At 34.7% G+C, this 22097-nt stretch overlaps 1 protein-coding gene across 1 annotated transcript in view; it reads right to left on the bottom strand.

Moving 5' to 3' along the window:
• The window catches only part of DACH2 (dachshund family transcription factor 2), a 791610-nt gene that overhangs the window by 679140 nt on the left and 90373 nt on the right, over positions 1–22097 (bottom strand). The gene's annotated exons all lie outside the window — the stretch shown is intronic.

Genomic DNA, 22097 nt, shown 5'->3' with positions numbered 1-22097 from the left:
TGCATTTAATGCTATCTACCCTCTTGAAAAAAAGACCCAGTGATGTCTGGATAGTAGCTCTTTTTTTCTCATCATAGATGGCATGGTGGCACTGGATTGCAATCTGAATGGCTGCTGTAAGCTTCCTGTGCTGTTCTACATTCAGGTCCTCTGCCTCAAAAAGGAACAATGCCTACTTAAATAAAGAAAATCCCCTGGCCAGTTCCTGTGTCGTGAACTTTGGTTCTTCAGCAGTACCAGCCACATCACCACTGCTTTTACCCTTGATTCCAGACATCCTAGATTTGAAATAGAGATACTGTACTACTAGACTCTTTTCAGTACTATACAATAAAGGAAACAAAGGCAAAACCACTTGCAGAGGTTGCACACACATGATAATATATGCCAGACAAGTGAACTAATGTATGTGACTGAACATGTGAACGCATGTTCACATCTTTGAAAGTTTTCAACTTGAAGGTTCATAAACAGAGGAATTACTGTACTGAATAGATTTACTTTATTAAATTATTTAAATGGTACCTGGTTTCTGTTATTATTTCATGCCACTAGAATTTCACTTCAAAAATTCCAATTCTTGCACTAAACATTAATACTAGTAGCTTGGAAAAGTACATGCTTAATACAAAGATATCTAAAGTAGTTTATCTGTTGGGTGATCTGATATCTGAGGCTCAGTGACCTTATAAAAGCATTCCACAGTCCTTGCTGAGTACTTATATGTTTTACATCTATACCTTCACATAGAAAAGGGTCTTGAAAATATCAGCTTTGTAGGGCATGATCTTCTTGAGAACAAACAAGGGCAATCTCTCAGCACTAAGGATTCTCCACAGTAGTGCAATTTAAAAGGAACAAAATGAGGCCAATTTGAAGACCATAAGCTGCTCCAGGAATGTTACCACAACTATCAAATTTTATCTGATTTAAACTGTTTTATCATAAGGTTTGATTTTCCAAAAAGAGGTATGTGTACAGAATTACCCTATCTTAAATAGATCTTAAAATTAATTATGCTTTTTAAATTAGAGGATAATTACCTTACAATACTGAGGTGGTTTTTGCCATACATCAACATGAATCAGTCATGGATGCACATGTGTCCTCCCATCCTGAAACTCCCTCCCACCTCCCTCCCCACCCAAACCCTCTGGGTTGTCCCAGAGCAACGGCTTTGATTGCCCTGCTTCATGCAGCAAACTTCCACTGGTCATCTATCTCACATATGGAAATATACATGTTTCAATGCTATTCTCTCAAATCATCCCACCCTCGCCTTCTCCCACAGAGTCCAAAAGTCCCTTCTTTACATCTGGGTCTCTTTTTCTGCCTTGCATATAAGATCATTGTTACCGTCTTTCTAAATTCCATATATATCCATTAATATACTGTATTGGTGTTTTTCATTCTGAGTTATTTTGCTCTGTATAATAGACTCCAGTTTCATCCAACGCATTAGAACGGATTCAAATGCATTCTTTTTAATAGCTGAGTAATATTCCATTGTGTATATGAACCACAGCTTCCTTATCCATTCATCTGCCAATGGACATCTAGGTTGCTTCCAAGTCCTAATTATTGTAAATAGTGCTGCAACAAACATTGGGGTAAACATGTATCTTTCAATTCTGGTTTCCTCGGTGTGAATGCCCAGATGTGGGACTGCTGGGTCGTTTGGTAGTTCTATTTCCAGTTTTTAAAGGAATCTACATACTGTTCTCCATAGTGACTGTATCACTTTGCATTCCCACCAACAGTGTAAGAGGGTTCCCTTTTCTCCACATCCTCTCCAGCATCTACTGTTTGTAGACTTTTTGATGGTGACCTTTCTTACCGTCATGAGATGATACCTCATTGAGGTTTTGATTTGCATTTCTCTAATAATGAGTGATGTTGCCCATCTTTCCATGTGTTTGTTAGCCATTTGTATGTCTTCTTTGGAGAAATGTCTGTTTAGTTATTTTGCCCACTTTTTGATTGGGTTGTTCGTTTTTCTGGTATGGAGCTGCATGAACTACTTGTATATTTTGGAGACTAATTCTTTGTCAGTTGTTTCCTTTGCTATTATTTTCTCCCATTCTGAAGGCTGCCTTTCTACCATGCTTATAATTTCCTTCATTGTGCAAAAGTTTTTAAGTTTAATTAGGCCCCACTTATTTAATTTTATTTTTATTTCCATTACTCTGGGAGGTGGGTCATAGAAGATTTTGCTGTGATTTATGTCAGAGTGCTTTGCCGATGTTTTCCTTTAAGAGTTTTATAGTTTCTGGTCTTACATTTAGATCTTTAATCCATTTTGAGTTTATTTTTATGTATAGTATTAGAAATTGTTCTAGTTTCATTCTTTTACATGTGGTTGAGCAGTTTTTCCAGCACCACTTACTGAAGAAACTTTTCTCCACTGTATATTTTTGCTTCTTTTGTCAAAGATAAGGTGTCCATAGGTGCATGGATTTATCTCTGGACTTTCTATTTTTATCCCCTGATGTATATTTCTGTGTTTCTGACAGTAACATACTGTCTTGATGACTGTAGCTTTGTAGTATAGTCTGAAATCAGGAAGGTGATTCCACCAGTTGAAATATGTTGAAAACCTTAAGTACATCAATTTAAAGCTGACCCATGTTCACTAAAAACTTGAAAGGTATTTTTTTAATTACATGATGCAACCTATTTCAATCCTTCAAATATATAATATTTCATATACAAATAAGCAGAAAGAAAATGTCTTATCTTGCTATGGCTGATGCTTAGTCATGTCCAACTCTGCGACATTGCATCAATATGGTCAAGAATATCAAACAAAGGCACAAGAATGGATAGAAAGAGAATTCAAGGAGACTGGTTCAAGAAGGCAGAGGAGAAGGATATGCACTCACCTCCACCTGCAAGAGCACTGAAACTGCAATTAGCTGTTGAACAACCATCGACAGAAGGATGTGGTAACTCACCAAGAAAAGATAACCCACATCCAAAGACAAAGTAGAACTGTAACAAGACAGCAGGAGGGGTCAGTTCAGTTCAGTTCAGTCGCTCAGTTGTGTCTAACTCTTTGCGACCTCATGAATTGCAGCACACCAGGCCTCCCTGTCCATCACCAACTCCTGGAGTTTACTCAAACCCATGTCCATTGAGTTTGTGATTGCCATCCAACCAGCTCATCCTCTGTCGTCCCCTTCTCCTCCTGCCCCCAATCCCTCCCAGCATCAGGGTTTTTTCCAGTGAGTCAACTCTTCACATGAGGTGGCCAAAGTACTGGAGTTTCAGCTTCAGCATCAGTCCTTCCAATGAACACCCAGGACTGATCTCCTTTAGGATGGACTGGTTGGATCTTCTTGCAGTCCAAGGGACTCTCAGAGTCTTCTCCAACACCACAGTTCAAAAGTATCAATTTTTCGGTGCTCAGTTTTCTTCACAGTCCAACTCTCACATCCATACATGACCACTGGATAAACCATAGTCTTGACCAGATGGACCTTTATTGACAATGTAATGTCTCTGCTTTTTAATATGCTATCTAGGTTGGTCATAACTTTCCTTCTAAGGAGTAATCAGGAGGGTTACAACTCCGATAAAATCAATTCCATACTCACCAGGTGGGGAGCCCACAAAGTAGAGAACAATAATACAAAGAAATTCTTCCATTGTTGTGAACGTTCTGAGCCCCATATCAGGCTTCCCAGCAAGGGGATCTGGAGAAGGGACTAGGAATCTCCAGGGAATCTGACTTTAAAGGCCAGCAGGATTTGATTACAGGATCTTCACAGAAGTGGGGGGGAAAGGGACTCCATACTAGGAGGGCACAAAGTCTTGTGCACACCGGGATCCAGAGAAAAGGAACAGTGACCACACAGGAGACTGAACCAGACCTACCTTCTAGTGTTAGAGGGTCTCCTGTGAAGGTGTGGGTCAACAGTGGTTCACCACGGGAATGGGGGCACTGGCAGCAGCAGTAATGGAAGGTGCCCCTTGGCATAAATCCTCTTGGAGTTTTCCATTAACCCAACAATAGAACCTGGAGACTCCAGGACTGGGTCGTCTCAGGGAAAAAAAAAAAAAAACTAAGGGGAGGGAGTGCAGTACCATTATAAGCAGACAATAGGATTAAAGTTTTACGGAGCACAACCCTGCCCACTGGAGCAAGACCCAGCTTTTCTACAGCAAGTCCCTCCTGTCTGGAAGTTGACACAAGCCTCTTAGACTCATCCACCAGAGGACAGACAGAAGAAGCAAGAACTATAATCTTGCAGTCAGCCACCAGAAGGAAAATCACATCACAGAAAGTTAATCAAAATGAAAGGCAGATGGTTATGTCCCAAATGAAGGGACAAGATAAAAGCTCCAGAAAAACAACTAAATGAATTGGAGATGGGCAATATCCAAGAAAAAGAAATCAGAATAATTATAGTGAAGATGATCCAGTTTCTTGGAAAAAGAATGGAGAAGATGCAAGAAATGTTTACCAAGGACCTAGAAGAACTAAAGAACAAACAAGCAGAGATGAACAATACACCAGAAGGAATCAACAGCAGAATAACTGAAGCAGAAGAATGGATAGGTGACCTGGAAGGCAGAATGCTGGAAATCACTGCCACAAAACAAAATATAGAAAAAACAATGAAAAAAAATTAATTCAGCCTAAGAGACCTCAGAAACAACATTAAACACACCAACATTTGGAAGAGAGAGAGAAAGGACTCAAGAAAATATTTGAAAACATGTTAGCTGAAAACTTCCCTAACATGGGAAAGGAAATAGTATATCAAATCCTGGAAGTGCAGAGTCCCAGGCAGGATAAAACCAAAGAGGAACATACCAAGACACACAGTAATCAAATCTACTAAAATTAAAGTCAAAGATAAAATATTAAAAGCAACAAGGGGAAAATGACAAATAACACACAAGAGAACTCCCATAAAGTTATCAGTTGATTTCTCAACAGAAATTCTACAAACCAGAAGGGAATGGCATGATATATTTAAAGTGATGAAAGTTCAGTTCAGTTCAGGCGCTCAGTCGTGTCTGACTTTGCAACCCCATGGGCTGCAGCACATGAGGCCTCCCTGTCCATCACCAACTCCCAGAGCTTGTTAAAACTCATATCCATCAAGTCGGTGATGCTATCCAACCATCTCATCCTATTTGTCCCCGTCTCCTCCTACCTTTAAACTTGCGCAGCATCAGGGTCTTTTCTAATGGGTCAGCTCTTCACATCAGATGGCCAAAGTATTAGAGTTTCAACTTCAGCATAAGTCCTTCCAATGAAAATTCAGGATTTATTTCCTTTAGGATGGACTGATTGGATCTCCTTACAGTCCAAGGGACTCTCAAGAGTCTTCTCCAACACCACAGTTCAAAAGCATCAAATCTTTGGTGCTCAGCTTTTTTATAGTCCAACTCTCACATTCATACATGACTACTGGAAAAACCATAGCTTTGACGAGACAGACCTTTGTCAGCAAAGTAATATCTCTGCTTTTTAATTGTCCTCAAATTAAAATAAATACATTTAAAAAAATAAAATGTAAGATAATACTGTGAATAATTTTGAAAACTTGGACAAAAGCTAGAAAAATATAATCTACCAAACTATCCCAGGAAGAATGGAAATATAAATTGATAGCCTGGCAGGCTACAGTCCATGGGGTTGCAAAGAGTCAGACATCACTTAGCAACTAACACTATCCTTTCCTATGTATAAAATAGATTACTAATATGAACCTGGGCTTCCCTGGTGGCTCAGTGGTAGAGAATCCACCTGCAATGCAGGAGACACAGGAGATGCAGTTTCGATCTCTGAGTCAGGAAGATTCCCTGGAGGAGGAAATGGTAATCCATTCTAGTATTCTTACCAGAAAAATCTCATGGACAGAGGAGCCTGTCAGGCTACAGTACATAGGGTTGTAAAGAGTCAGACATAAGCAACTGAGCACAATGAGAACCTACTGTATAGTACAGGAATTCTATTCACTTTCCTGTGGCAACCTAAATGGGAAGGAAATCTAAAAAATAGAGGCTATGCATATATGTATAACTGATTCACTTTGCTGTATAGCAGAAACTAACACAACATTGTATAGCAACCATATTCCAATAAAATTTAATTAAAAATATCTATGCAGACACATATTTTCCTTTCTGATAATTTTAAATGTCTTCATTATTTACACACGAGAATACTAAAACAAAAATGATTGATTATATCAAGTGTTAATAATTAACTGGAGAGTGGGAGAGAGGCTCAGCAGGGGGAAGGAGGGAATAGGTATAAATATGGCTGATTCACTTTGTTGCACAGCAGAAACTAACACAACATTGTAATTGAAATGTGTATATTACCATATGTGAAATAGATCACAAGTACAAGTTCAATGCATGAAACAAGCACTCAAACCCTGAGGGATGAGATGGAGAGGGAAGTGGGAGGGGGGGTCAGGATAGGGGACATATGTACCCCCATGGCTGATCCATGTCAATGTATGGCAAAAAATATTACAATATTATAAAGTCATTAGCCTCCAATTAAAATAAATAAATAAGTTAAAAGAAAACTATGCTCCAATAAAAACAAATAAAATAAAAATGAAACAAATTGATAAAATTTTTTAAAAAACTGGACTATATGATGATCTTTTATCTAGCTTATTTCACTTTTTCTATTTCATTGTCAGTGGTCACATTTCATTCTAGTTCAGTTGCTCAGTTGTGTCAGATTCTGTGACCTCATGAACCACAGCATGCCAGGCCTCCCTGTCCATCACCAACTACCGGAGTCCACCCAAACCCATGTCCATCGAGTCGGTGATGCCATCTAACCATCTCATCCTCTGTCGTCCCCTTCTCCTCCTGCCCTGAATCTTTCCCATCATCAGGGTCTTTTCCAATGAGTCAGCTCTTCGCAGGCCAAAGTACTGGAGTTTCAGCTTCAACATCAGTCCTTCCAATGAATACCCAGGACTGATCTCCTTTAGGATTGTTGGTTGGATCTCCTTGCAGTCCAAGGGACTGTCAAGAGTCTTCTCCAACACCACAGTTCAAAAGCATCAATTCTACTGTGCTCACCTTTCTTTATAGTCCAACTCTCACATCCATACATGACCACTGGGAAAACCATAGCCTTGACTAAATGGATCTTTGTTGACAAAGTAATGTCTTGCTTGTTATTAGAACATCTATTTCTGCTTTAGTGACTATGCCAAAGCCTTTGACTCTGTGGATCACAATAAACTGTGGAAATTTCTGAAAGAGATGGGAATACCAGGCCACCTGACCTACCTCCTGAGAAATCTGTATGCAGGTCAGGAAGCAACAGTTAGAACTGGACTTGGAACAACAGACTGGTTCCAAATAGGAAAAGGAGTATGTCAAGGCTGTATATTGTCACCCTACTTATTTAACTTATATGCAGAGTACATCAAGAGAAACCCTGGGCTGGAGGAAGCACAAGCTGGAATCAAGATTGCTGGGAGAAATATCAATAACCTCAGATATGTAGATGACACAACCCTTACGTCAGAAAGTGAAGAAGAACTAAAGAGCCTCTCTATGAAAGTGAAAGAGGAGAGTGAAAAAGTTGTCTTAAAGCTCAACATTCAGAAAACTAAGATCATGGCACCTGGTCCCATCACTTCAGGGCAAATAGATGGGGAAACAGTGGAAACAGTGGCTGACTTTATTTTTCTGGGCTCCAAAATCACTGCAGATGGTGATTGCAGACATGAAATTAAAAGATTCTTATTCCTTGCAAGGAAAGTTATGACCATTTCATTTAGTCTTCCCAATTTCTCCATCTCTTTTATTCTTGTTCTTTCTCAAGCCTTTATCAAATGTAGCAGAAAGGTTTTTGTGTGTGTAAATATACACACACACACACACACACACACACATATAGAGAGAGAGAGAGAGACAGAGAGAGAGAGAGTATAATATATATTAGAAAACTTAGGAATTTTTGTTTAGATAAAAATGTATGACACTTTGACTAAGTATGAGTAGAATACTAGATTTCTAATTTATACTCATTCAAAACTTTGATATAGTTCCATTTATTCTGGTATTACTGCAAAAAGTCTAGAAAGCTTATTATTTTAGTGATTTTCTTAAAAAAAATGTGAATGAGGCTTGAAACATCTAATCCGATTCTGAGATTATAAAGAAATACTACGTTGTAAAAAAAAAAAAAAATTAACATGCAATACAATATTATTAGTTGAAGTATAGATTTTATTCAAAGTTCACAAAATTTTATGCTAGTGTTCATTATTGGTTTCCATACCTTATTCAAGACTCCACACTATTTAGTTGCATTGAGCAGTTTCAGCTACATGCAACAAATTCTAATAAATTCTCTTTCCATTTTTATTCTGTTACAGATATTTTCTAATTTTTCTTGTTATGACTTCTTAGACACATCCATCATTTAAAAGTGGACATTTAATTTCCAATTACATGGTGCTTTAAAGTATTTTAATATTAATTTATCATTTTGATATTAATTTCTCATTTAAATGCTTTCTTCTCTGCAATCATTCTGTGTTTTTTTTTTTAATTTTTTAACTTTATTGAGGCTTTCAATGGCTAAGTCAAAGACCTCTCAGTAAATGTAACACTGAACTTGAAAATACATGTGTTATTTTCAAATATTTTTGATATTGATTTCTAACCTAATTTCACAGTGATAAGAAAGCAGACTCTGTACGATTTCAATACTTTTAGACCATGAAATTATTGCACCTTGTTTTATGTCCCTGGATATGTTCCAGTGTTTCCTGGTTTACAGTCTAAGGGAACTTGAATAGAATTTGTATCCTGCTATCATGTGAAAATTGTATAGATCTTAATTATGTTGAATTGGTTCATAGTGCTTTTCAGGTCTACTATATCTCTATTTTTCTGTCTATTCATTCTATTAATTTTGGAGAGTTTGATATTGAAATTCAAACTAAAAAATCTTAAATTTCTCTACTTTAAAATAATTGTAATATATAGTGGAACTATATGTAACTTTGTTCTGTATTTTCCAAGTCTCCTATAAATGTGAGATCATACATTAAAAAATAAAAAAAGAAAGAAATAAAAACTTAAAAAATAGAATCTTAATAATGTGTGGGTACCTGTTGTGAGGAAACAAGGTTAATTAACTGAAGCCAATTAAAAGAAATTGCTTAAAACTTCTCAAAGTTTAACTTAAATTTTATCCAGACAAAAATAAATCATGATCTTCAACTTTAAGTCGTTGCAATTTAACAAATGTTACAGTACTTACTATGTGCAGGGCACTGAGCTATCTGGTTAAATTCCCTCCTCCCCCACGCTTAGTATCGTCAGACTTTTAAAAATCCATGATTGCTTTTCCCTTACCTCCCAAAGAGTATTAAAGATAATGAATCGTGTTTCCAAATGTTTCTCATTTTCCTCTCAACTTTTGTAGTTCAATACAGACATCATTACTTCTCTACTAATACAGTGATTCTGTTTGTCATGCCTGAAACAACTACAGCACAGAGATTAAATACAATCTATACCCACATAAATCACTGAATAAATGAATCATGAAATTAATATGTAAATTGTGTGTTTAACCTCTATTTATACAGCACTGTCTGTCACCATGTTGTAAATCTAAAACTAATTGCAAATTCACAGTTCTTCAAAAAGAACACCATGGTAAAAGCTTGACATATTTATTAACTAAATGTTGAACTATATTGAGTAAGTAATTAACAGTCATGCCAGAACAGGGAGAGAAATATTATATTTAAGCACAGATGTCACCTGTATGAAATGGCTAAAACTATTTTAGATTAGATTTTTATATTAGTCAAAGAATACTGCTATTTAATTTTTGACAGACAAATCTGTTCCCATTTATTCATGATTCCATTAAGTATTTCACATTTAAATGTGCATGTCATAATCATCTATAGAAACAAAAATTCCCTTCAGTCCCCTTAAAAAAAGAAGATTCCCCAAAAATTAGATGATAATAAATCCATTCAAAGTTTAGTCAAAACTTCATCAACTCAGCACATTAATAACACTTTATTTCTGATATAGGGATAGACCACTTAAAATAAACAATGTGTATACATATTTTAATGATATACTGAATAACACTATTTAAATGTTTAATGAGTCATGTCATGACCAACAAGGTATTTTCTGAAAAAGGTATCTTGTTCTATAAAGTTGTTCAAAGAATACAACCCTGAAGTTAAGCATGACATATAAATACATACCCAGGAAAATGTGTTAGACTAAGTATTTATGTTCCCCCATGCATTTTTATCATTGATTTTACGAACTCTTTCTTACTCCTCACTGTTATACTTCTAATCTGATTTTCTCTTCAGAAGTTGCATTCAAAAAAATATATGCATAAACTATAGGATATGGTATTTAAAATATAATATACAATCTTGATTACAATGAAAAATAATCACTTATTTCAAATTGCATTGCACACAAGAGGCAAAATCTGATTCATGTCAAAGTTTCTGATCTAGTTAAATCAAATTCACTGGTTACATTGACAAAGGGCAAAATATAACAAATTTCAAATTCAGCTAAAGAAAACTGCTTCTCAGAGTTTTACATGTGCTTTAAGTTTCCTCGTGTCTGAGCCATTCAGAATGTGCCTAGATACTCTCAAAAAAATCTAAGGTGCAAAGTCAAGCTTACAAGTATGAATGACTTTTTGATAAAATATTTCAAAAAGAACTGCACAAAAAATGAGGCAAACAATACTCATAATTTATATGTTGGCACCTTATCTTAGAAAATACTACTTTGTTCAATATGTAGTAAATGTCATAAATACTCCACAACCAGGCTTCATCTCAGGAATGCAAGAATTCTTTAATATCTGCAAATCAATCAATGTGATACAACACAATAACAAATTGAAAGATAAAAACCATATGATTATCTCAACAGATGCAGAAAAAGCCTTTGACAAATTCAACATCCAGTTATGATTAAAACTCTCCAGAAAGTAGGCATAGAAGGAACATACCTCAACATAATAAAAGCTATATATGACAAACCCACAGCAAGCATTTTCTCAATTGTGAAAAATTGAAAGCATTGACCCTAAAATCAGGAGCAAGACAAGGGTGCCCACTCTCACCACTACTATTCAACATAGCTTTGGAAGTGCTGGCCACAGCAATCAGAGCAGAAAAAGAAGTAAAAGGAATGCAGATAGGAAAAGAAGTGAAACTCTCACTGTTTGCAGACGACATGATCCTCTATATGGAAAACCCTAAAGACTCCACCAGAAAATTACTAGAGCTAATCAACGAATATAGTAAAGTTGCAGGATATAAAATTAACACTCAGAAATCCCTTGCATTCCTATACACTAACAATGAGAAAATAGAAAGAGAAATTAAGGAAACAATAACATTCACCATTGCAACAAAAAGAATAAAATACTTAGGAGTATATCTACCTAAAGAAACAAAAGACCTAAGCATAGAAAACTATAAAACACTGATGAAAGAAATCAAAGAGGACACAAATAGATGGAGAAATATGCCGTGTTCATGGATTGGAAGAATCAATATTGTCAAAATGACTGTAACACCCAAAGCAATCTATAGATTCAATGCAATCCCTATCAAGCTACCAACGGTATTTTTCACAGAACTAGAACAAATAATTTCACAATTTGTACAGAAATACAAAAAACCTCGAATAGCCAAAACAATCTTGAGAAAGAAGAATGGAACTGGAGGAATCAACCTGCCTGACTTCAGACTCTACTACAAAGCCACAGTCATCAAGACAGTATGGTACTGGCACAAAGACAGAAATATAGATCAATGGAACAGAATAGAAAGCCCAGAGATAAATCCACATACCTACGGTCACCTTATCTTTGACAAAGGAGGCAAGAATATACAATGGAAAAAAGACAACCTCTTTAACAAGTGGTGCTGGGAAAACTGGTCAGCCACTTGTAAAAGAATGAAACTAGAACACTTTCTAACTCCACACACAAAAATAAACTCAAAATGGATTAAAGATCTAAATGTAAGACAATAAACTAAAAGACTCCTAGAGGAAAACACAGGCAAAACATTCTCTGACATAAATCACAGCAGGATCTTCTATGACCCACCTCACAGAATATTGGAAATAAAAGCAAAAATAACCAAATGGGACCTAATGAAACTTAAAAGCTTTTGCACAACAAAGGAAACTATAAGCAAGGTGAAAAGACAGCCCTCAGAATGGGAGAAAATAATAGCAAAGGAAGGAACAGACAAAGGATTAATCTCAAAAATATACAAGCAACTCCTACAGCTCAATGCCAGAAAAATAAATGACCCAATCAAAAAATGGGCCAAAGAACTAAACAGACATTTCTCCAAAGAATACATACAGATGGCTAACAAAACACATGAAAAGATGCTAAACATCACTCATTATCAGAGAAATGCAAATCAAAACCACAATGAGGTACCATTACATGCCAGTCAGAATGGCTGCTATCCAAAACTCTACAAGCAATAAATGCTAGAGAGGGTGTGGAGAAAAGGGAACCCTCTTACACTGTTGGTGGGAATGCAAACTAGTACAGCCACTATGGAGAACAGTGTGGAGATTCCTTAAAAACTGGAAATAGAACTGCCATATGACCCAGCAATCCCACTCCTGGGCATACACACTGAGGAAACCAGATTTGAAAGAGACACATGCACCCCAATGTTCATCGCAGCACTGTCTATAATAGCCAGGACATGGAAGCAACCTAGATGTCCATCAGCAAACGAATGTTATAAGAATGCTGTGATACATATACACCATGGAATATTACTCAGCCATTAAAAAGAATTCATTTGAATCAGTTCTAATGAGATGGGTGAAACTGGAGCCCATTATACAGAGTGAAGTAAGCCAGAAAGATAAAGACCAATACAGTATACTAACGCATATATATGGACTTTAGAAAGATGGCAACAATAACCCTATATGCAAAACAGAAAAAGAGACACAGATGTACAGAACAGACTTTTGGACTCTGTGAGAGAAGGCGGGGGGGGGGGAATGTTTCGAGAGAACAGCATCAAAACATGTATATTATCAAGAGTGAAACAGATCACCAGCCCAGGTTGGATACATGAGACAAGTGCTCGGGGCTGGTGCACTGGGAAGACCCAGAGGGATCGGTGGGAGAGGGAGGTGAGAAGGGGGATCGGGATGGGGAATACATGTAAATCCATGGCTGATTCATGTCAATGTATGGCAAAAACCACTACAATATTACAAAGTAATTAGCCTCCAACTAATAAAAATAAATGGAAAAAAAAAATACTCCACAACCCTCAAGGAGAGCTTGTCCTGAGCCATCCATATTCCCCTGCCTGATTGTCCTTATAACCACTGGAATTCATCCTTGACACAACTGACTGGAATTATCAATACACTTCATATTTTTGAGGTGGAATTTCTCTGTGTTTAAGTCTTCCTGGTCCCTACCAGATCTGGACCCATATCTGTGGCATTTCCAACCAAATTAAATAGAGCAAATTCCTCCATCCCAGGAATCCTGAAGAGGGGGTGGGGGAGGGAGAGAGGGCCTTAGGTAATCACATCAAATAAAAGCAGAAAAAAAAACATAATCACAATATTTTTATATAGATAGAATTCATTAGAATGAGTTACAGTGCAATAATTAGACAATTTCCCCTTTGCTTCTTATTTACTAAAAGAAAGAGATGGTCCAATATACCGCACTCCCTTTTACATATGATCTGTTAAGTAGATCTCATGATAGAAAGATTTCAAGGCACACAAAGTAAGATTATTTCCTAGATGAAATAGCTAAACATCTCAAAAATGAATTAAATGCAATAAGGTATGTTAAGAGTTTAGCACAGTGCCTAGACCATAGCTAAGACTCCATAAGTGTTGAATATAATGACAAGAGTGACGATGATGATGAAGATGATAATAACATCATCTCTATTAACAGAATGTTAAAGATGACATATAAGGAAGCATTATACCATTAGTAAATAGCATGTTTCTGAAGATTATTAAAAATACTGCAAATGTGTTAATTATATGGAGTTAAACAAAAAAAGAATGGAGAAATATATATACCTTGTAATTACAATTTTGCGTAAATAAATAGGTAGATGTATGCATAGAAGTAAAGAAGGAAGATCATGCAGTACCTCTGGATGGTAGAAATATAGGCTTATAGTTGCATTTGTGTTCTCTCAAATGTTCTCTAACATGTTTTACTTTTATAATCAGGCCATATATATATATATATATATATATATATATACACATATATATATATATGTAAATTATGAGATGATCTAATCTCTAAACATAAATAAAAATCCTTGTATCTTATTTTAGCAGTTCTGAGAGTTTTTTGGTCTTAGAATCATTTTCCAAATTATTAATTTGTTTAAAATAACAATAATAAAACCAATATATATTTTTAAAAATGAAATCATGTTATAAACCAAAAAATACATTTTTTAACATTTTGTGAGAATGACTTTCTTTTACATTTTTGTAAATCTAGAAGACAGATGGATTGTCTATTGACTTCTATATTCAATGTAATGCACGATGATGTTCTGGATGAAACACAAGTAGAAAATTCAGCTTTATAAACATGTGTAATTGGAAAAGTAGGGGACCTTGTGGACCTCCTGGAAGTATCTTAGGGGTTCCCAGGCAAAACTTAAACCATACTTTGAGAACTGCTGTCTTAACATGTTATTTTACAATAATCTTTTTCCATAATTTTACAATAATTCTCATCTTGGAGAAGAAATTATGACCTATTACTTTCCTAAAAATAGAGTAGGTCAAGGAACAAAATGTTACTCTTCCAGGAGTTATAATTTGGCATAATTTGACTGACAAGTATGATGATTAATTTGTATGTAGATCAATTAGGATTTCCTGATGCTTTTCTTGTTCCCCTAAAAGAGATACCTGAGTCTTTTTTTTTTAAAGGAAAATCCCTATGCAAATCTAGCTTGCCCAGTTGCAAATCATATAAAGCAAACAAGATTGTGCTGGATGGAAAGAAAAACAATTCGCTGCTCATTTCTAACTCTGCTAATAATTCCCTCTGTGGTTTTAGGCAGGTCATTTAAAATCAATATGTGGCTAAAATGATGATGAATAAAGTTACCATCCTCTTCATTTTACAAATTTACTCTAGATATATTGTTAGAAATTTTTCTTCTGTAAATTAGGTGTTTCATTTTGTTTATTAAAAATGCTATCAGTTTTGGTAATGGTGATATATATATATATATCCTAGATGATATTATATTGATGACATAATATTAATTTTTTAAAATAACAAGAAAAAAAGGTTATTTTTGTCATTTAACATTTCTAGGAAAATGCTGGCTATGTAAGTTATTAGCCTAGTGGAAAGGGAAGGAGACTAACATTTTTCAATTAGTTATAATGCACAAAGCACTGTGTTTGGTTCTTTTTATATGTCATCCCAGGAATTTTCCCAGTAATTTATCATCACAATTTACTGATGAGGAGAACTACACTCAAAAAGGGCAATCAATAAGTAGCTTACTTAAAATTGCAGGGTTACTGATGTAGAATCGCAGTTAGCCAGAAATTAAGACCTGGGCTCTATACATTTTACTACATACAATACCTTCTTATAAGTGAATGTCATTCCAACCCAACATAGCTTTCATGCTAAACCAAAAGTGTGAATTCTTTAAAATTTTTGTTTCTGATTTTTTTTAATTAAGAACTAAATTACATCAAGCCAAGTAGAGAATTTTTATCATCATCTACCTATTCTGCTTGCTAGGATGAGAAGGAATTACTGACAGGGAGCATTTTCTTCACCTCGTGTTTAAGTTGGAGGTTGGCACTGCACCGTCTTTCTGCCCCTCCTGGAGATTTATGTTAAAGACATAAAATGTTCTCCTACTTTTTTTGTTTTCATCTGTTTTCTGTCTCTGTCTGACATTTCATCCTGGAAAGGAGAAAGAGCTGCTCATTTCAGTGGCAGGAAAGAACAATCTTCGATTTATAACATGCTAGGAACCTATCACTGTGATAGAGCAATCTTTCCCCCAGACGTCTCTCCATTACTGAAGCTGATGCCTCCCTGCCCTGATGCCACTTCAGTACTGATCTCTCAATCCCAACAGTAGGGCTAATGGCACCACCTGTCCCTGTGTGCATTTCTCATCTTTCTCTCAGGGAAAAACAAACAAACAAACAAACAAACAAAACTTCTTTTGTGAGTTCTTTAAACAAACTGAAAATATATTTCCACAATTTTTGTTTTACAAATCTCCTCCCTCGTATATATATTTGAATGCTAAACCACAAGGCACAAACTTGGCAATGTACCTTAAATTGTACTTGCTTTCCTTCCTTCCTTCCTTTCCTTAATGAGTTCTTTAGTTCTTGGGAATACAAGAAAAACTAAGTAGAGAAGCTTCATTTGCCAAGAACTGCAGAAATAGCAAATCAAGAAATTATTTAATTACCATTGGGAAGTCACTGGAATAGATGCAACCATTCTTTGTTAAAAGTCTCTTTGCTAAAGCTGAGTTTTATTCTTGGCTATCATTTTTCAATTTGGCATATGGTATAAATTAGTTACTGAAATAAGGCTTTTAATTGCTTTTCAAAAAATACTGAAGAGCGAACCCCAAAGAAAGGGAGAGAGCATCACATGAGAATCCCAAGTTTCTAGAAAGGTAATGAATAAGAGAAAGAAAACATGAATAAATGGTCATTTATGTTTAGGCAGTCAGCAACAATTCTGAAGATTATATCTGCCTTACTCTGAAGTAGACAGAAGAATATTAAAGTGATGCTGTTACACATACCTGTACCAGGATCATTTAGAATACATGCTCAAGTTCATTTAAATATGTTAGAAAGTATTAGCCAACTGTCAGAAACTCTAATTTCCCCATGTTTTGAAATGTAGATACTATATTCAAAGTAAAATATATTTTGATTAAAGCTGATCATCTAAAAAAGGTTTAATGTCCCCCTAATATCCAGGGATTGCTCTTACAATTGATTCTTTTCAACTTAGTATTCCTTGACTTAAAACATTCATAGGGATCACTTGAAAATCTAATCAATTATACAAAATATTTGTTAGGATTTAATATATTTCTCTGTAAATATGAGAAGTATACTAACCAGAGTATCAAAAGCACAGATAACATAACCTGCAATTATCTATCACCTCCTTACTAGAATAACCTCCCTAACACAGTAAACATGAAGGATCTAACCACATTTCTGGATAACTTGTATAGTATTTATGAATTTAGCCTTTCTTTATCTTTCCATCCACCTCGGAGTTTCCTGGTTTTCAAAGTCCATCTGGTTCTTAAACTAAAGATGAATGCAAATAAAGGGTAAATGCTAAAACTTTTTTGTTGATGAGTAGCACATTCCTCTGAGTCACGTTTATACTAACTTCCCTTAGAACTCTTAATTGATGCCATTTACCTCTGATGTCAAAATTGGTTTAGAACTCTATTTTCCAGGGCTATTTAGATGTTAAATTTTAATCTTGCTAGGTTTGTTTGAGGTTTTTGTGTTTTTTTAAAAGAAATTCTTGGAGTTGCACATCAACATGCAAAAAAAGCAACATATTAATTGTTTGAGCAAAAACAGTTTAATACAAGGGAATTTAGGAAGTAGTCATTTAAGAGGTGAAAAGATGATCAGTGAATGAGAAATCTCAAACAGATTAAAATATTTCTTCATTTAGTGAAACAGATAAAATTTTCTGCTTTTACATCTTTGATACTTCTATGAAACTGTGAAGACAGATCATCTCCAAGATTAATTTAAAGTATATATCTAATTTCAATAGACAACTGTGCTTTATATAAATTCTTTTAATGATATATTTTTAATATTCACAGCAAATTAAGATGCATCACATAACTGGAAAGGTAATTGTACAAGTTAGGAGTCAGAAATCTTACAGGGAAATGCGCCTTGCTGAAACTAACTGGAAACCTCACATTGCTGCTCTAGTAAGTTAATCACTAGACTTAAAGGTAGGCTGCCTTTTATTTTATCTTAGAAGTAAACCGACAGCAATGAGGCTTTTACAATGATACTGTTATGATCAATGCTGTAGCTTCAGGTGTTAATGCTTCATTTACCTTTAAAAGCAAATGTAATAACCCAGAGAGATCAATACTATAAGCTCTTTATTTGGTGCTAAATTACCGTGGATTCATTGAATTATTATATTGCAGAGATTTTTCAGTGACATTAATTTAAAAACCAAATAAATGTTTTTCAGAATGGCATATCTAATTTCTTTATTTCTAGAATTTTGTAGTTACTATACAAGGAGTTTATAATAAGAATGTTTAGAATTCAGATAACATGTTCAGAATTTATATTAACCTAAAATGAAAAAAATGAGAAAGGATGTAAAATGATGAAAGAGCACAGTCATAAAATATGTAATATCTTTAATAATTGTTTTTATAACTCCAGTAATTGTATGTATCCATATAACAACATGAACCCATTTCCCTAGAACAAAACAATACTCTAAGCTAGAAATAGCCAAATGATAGGCAAGTATTTGATATTCCTCCTGAACTAGTACTAAAATAATAGACAATCAGTTGTCAAACATAACTAGCCATTATATATACATGATCCCACTGATGACACTTTAATTAGCTTTTCTTTGATCATCATGAATTTTCACATTTATTTTAACTCCTTTGCCATGGATGGGAAGAATTGGTGGTGGAGAATTCATAGTGAGGGTTTTTTTTTTTTTTTCAGTATTTCCTCAAAGTAAGACAGTTAAAACAATATTCTTGCTTTACTGGTTTTATCACATTATGTCCTATATTATTTTCTATAATATTAATTTTGTTCTTATAGTCTTGCCTTAAAATCCTTTATGAGACTAACTCTTACTGACAATGCAAAACTTAAATAAATAATTAAAATTGTATAAAGTATATAACACAAGGTACGAATGTATTTTTCTCTTTTATGTTCCATGGTTTTGCCAGTTATCATATATAATGTGTACTCAACAGAAATAACATTTTATTCACTTCTTGTAAAAATTTTAGTAGCAATCTCTATAACCTAAATACATAAAATCCTAGTAACTGTACTACATTTAAAAAGTACTTAAAATTTGTAAATCTTTTTAATGTTTATGATGGGCATATAAGATGATAAGAATAAATATTTCTCCTTTTTTACAGATACAGAAGCTAAGATTGAGAGAAGCTAAGTAACTTGCATAATGTTACACAGATAGGAATAAGACTACAAATGTTCTGCCAGCTATTTCTTCCTTCTGCTACAACATCGGCCTCAAGTTAAAAAATCTTTTCTTCCTAAATCCATGAATTAGTTATAACTATATCTTTCTAAGATATTTATTCAGTACTAGCAGTATTAGGATAATTAATTGATTCAGAGGATGATTATACAATAGAAAGACTTCTATTCTCTTTTTGCATTCAGTGTAGACATAGAATAAACTCACACTGATGTAACCAATGCTCTTGAGTGGCTTTGCAATGTGACCTCTCTTAGGAGCTAATAACAGATTAAACTCTTCTAGGAATAGTCCCCCTTTTATTTAAACAAGATAATCAAGTCTTAAAATATAATACTCTGTAACACTCAATGAATTTCCCAGATAGTCATATATTGACATATGATAAAGTAAAAATGAATTACTCTAAACTATTGACACAACAATTTTAGCAAATATTAAACCTAATGCTACAAAAATACTGCCAATTTTCTAATATTATGGAGATGGGGTGAAAATATAAATAACCTGGTGGTTCCAGACAGAAAAATGTAATGGATTCCATGACTCTGAAAACAATGCCACCTCATGGTTAAATTATGACCTGATGGAATATTATACACTAGCCTTCATAAACAATGATCAGGTATTTTTCAAACATCTCCTCTTTATATGTTATAATTCTAGATTTATTCTAATAGACTGAAAAATAGAACCAGAGACAGTGGAGAACACATATTTCTTGGAAGAAACCCTGAGTGGTAAAAACATCAAAGAAAATATTTTCTGTCTCTGTAAAAATCCACTTCAAGTAGTGGGCAACCTATCACATCAAGATAATCAGCAGATGAAAAATAACCTCTCATAAAGAGGTAATGATCAGGCAATGAAGGCTGACAGAGTAACTATCTCTTCACTGTCATCTAGTTTTAAAAACCATTTGGGGAAGGATGAAGAAGAAGAAATAAAATAATAATACCCTGATACGGTAGCCACAGTGATTAATGTATTCTCTTTTTATATACAATTGAGAAATACATGTAGCTTAAAGGAACGAAGTTTGAGAATATCCAATTATGACACTTCATAGACTTTCAAAATGTATATCCTACTTGTTGATCAACAAAATACATCAAAACTCTGAACTGGTGAGAGTATGTTTAAAATTCAGAATAGAGATTAATCAAATTAATCCTTAAAGATTATTGAATATTTCACTTCCAGGACTGCACCAGCTTACAAGGCTGGTTTCAAAGGACAGTTTAAATAGAGTCACTTTGTTTCTTGCTTTAGTTGTAATTGGTGAGATGAAAAGTTTGAAATAAAGTGAATAACACTGAGCTTTTTCATGGAGAAATAATGACCCTGAGTAGGACACTGGTTCTTCCCACCTTGGGGATTGTGCAGTCATTATCAGGCTATCACATATAGAGCCTCACTGAATAAATTTTCTGTATTTAAAAATCCCTAAGCAATACAATCTCACCTCAAGAAACAAGAAAAATCTCAGATAAACAACCTAACCACTAGAGAAAGAAGAAAAAACAAAACCCAAAACTAGTAGAAGGAAAAAGAATCATAAAGATCAGAGCAGAAATAAATGAAATAGAAATGAAGAAAACAATAGCAAAGACCAATGAAACTGGTCTGGTTCTCTGAGAAGATAAAATAAATAAATCTTTAACTATATTCTTCAAGAAAAATGAGAGAGGATTCAAATCAATAAAATTAGAAATGAAAAAAGAGAAGTTACAACTGATACCAAAGAAATACAAAGGACCATAAGAAACAATATGCCAATAACAATGACAACCTGGAAGTAATGAAAAAGTTCTTTGAAAGGTAGAGCTTCCAAAACTGGGCTAGGAAGAAATAAAAATATGAACAAACCAATTACAAGTAATAAAACTGAAACAGTGATTAAAAATCATCCAACAAGAAAAAGTTCAGGACCAGATGGCTTCACAGGCAAATTGTATCAAATATTTAGAGAAGAGTTAACATTTATCCTTCTCAAATTCTTCTAAAAAATGGGTACAGTCACATGTAACAAAATGAAATTAGATCATTCCTTAACTCCATACACAAAAATAAGCTCAAAATGGATTAAAGCCCTAAATGTTAGACTAGACACTATAAAACTCTTAGAGGAAAATACATGCAGAACACTCTTTGAAAACAGCAATATCTTTTTCAATCTACCTCCCAGAATAATGGAGGGAATGGAAAGGGGGTTCAGGATGGGGGACACATATACACCCATGGCTGATTCATGTCAATGTATGGCAAAAACCACTACAATATTGTAAAGTAATTAGCCTCCAATTAAAATAAATTAATTTATTAAAAAAATACAATGAGATAACATCTCACACTGGTTAGAATGGCTATCATCAAAAAAATCCACAAACAAATACTGGAAAGGATGTGGAGAGAAGGGAGCCCTCCTGCACTGTTGGTGGGAATGTAAATTGGCACAGCCACTATGGACAACATTATGGAGGTTCCTTAAAAAAACTAACACAGAGCTACAATATGACCCTGCAATCCTATTCCTGGGCATATATCCAGAGAAAAACATGGCCAAAAAGATACATGCACCCCAATACTCATTGAAGCACTGTTTACAATAGACAAGACATGGAAACAACCTAAACGTCTATCAACAGAGGAATGGATAAAGAAGATGTGGTACATATACACAATGGAATATTACTCAGCCATTAAGAAGAATGAAATAATGCTATTTGCTGCAACATGCATGGATGTAGAGATTGTCACACTG

This window comes from Muntiacus reevesi, chromosome X, assembly GCF_963930625.1.
Source record: "Muntiacus reevesi chromosome X, mMunRee1.1, whole genome shotgun sequence".
NCBI classification, from domain to species: Eukaryota; Metazoa; Chordata; class Mammalia; order Artiodactyla; family Cervidae; genus Muntiacus; species Muntiacus reevesi.
Note: the sequence above shows the minus strand (reverse complement) of the source record. Positions and strands in the feature narration are given on the sequence as shown.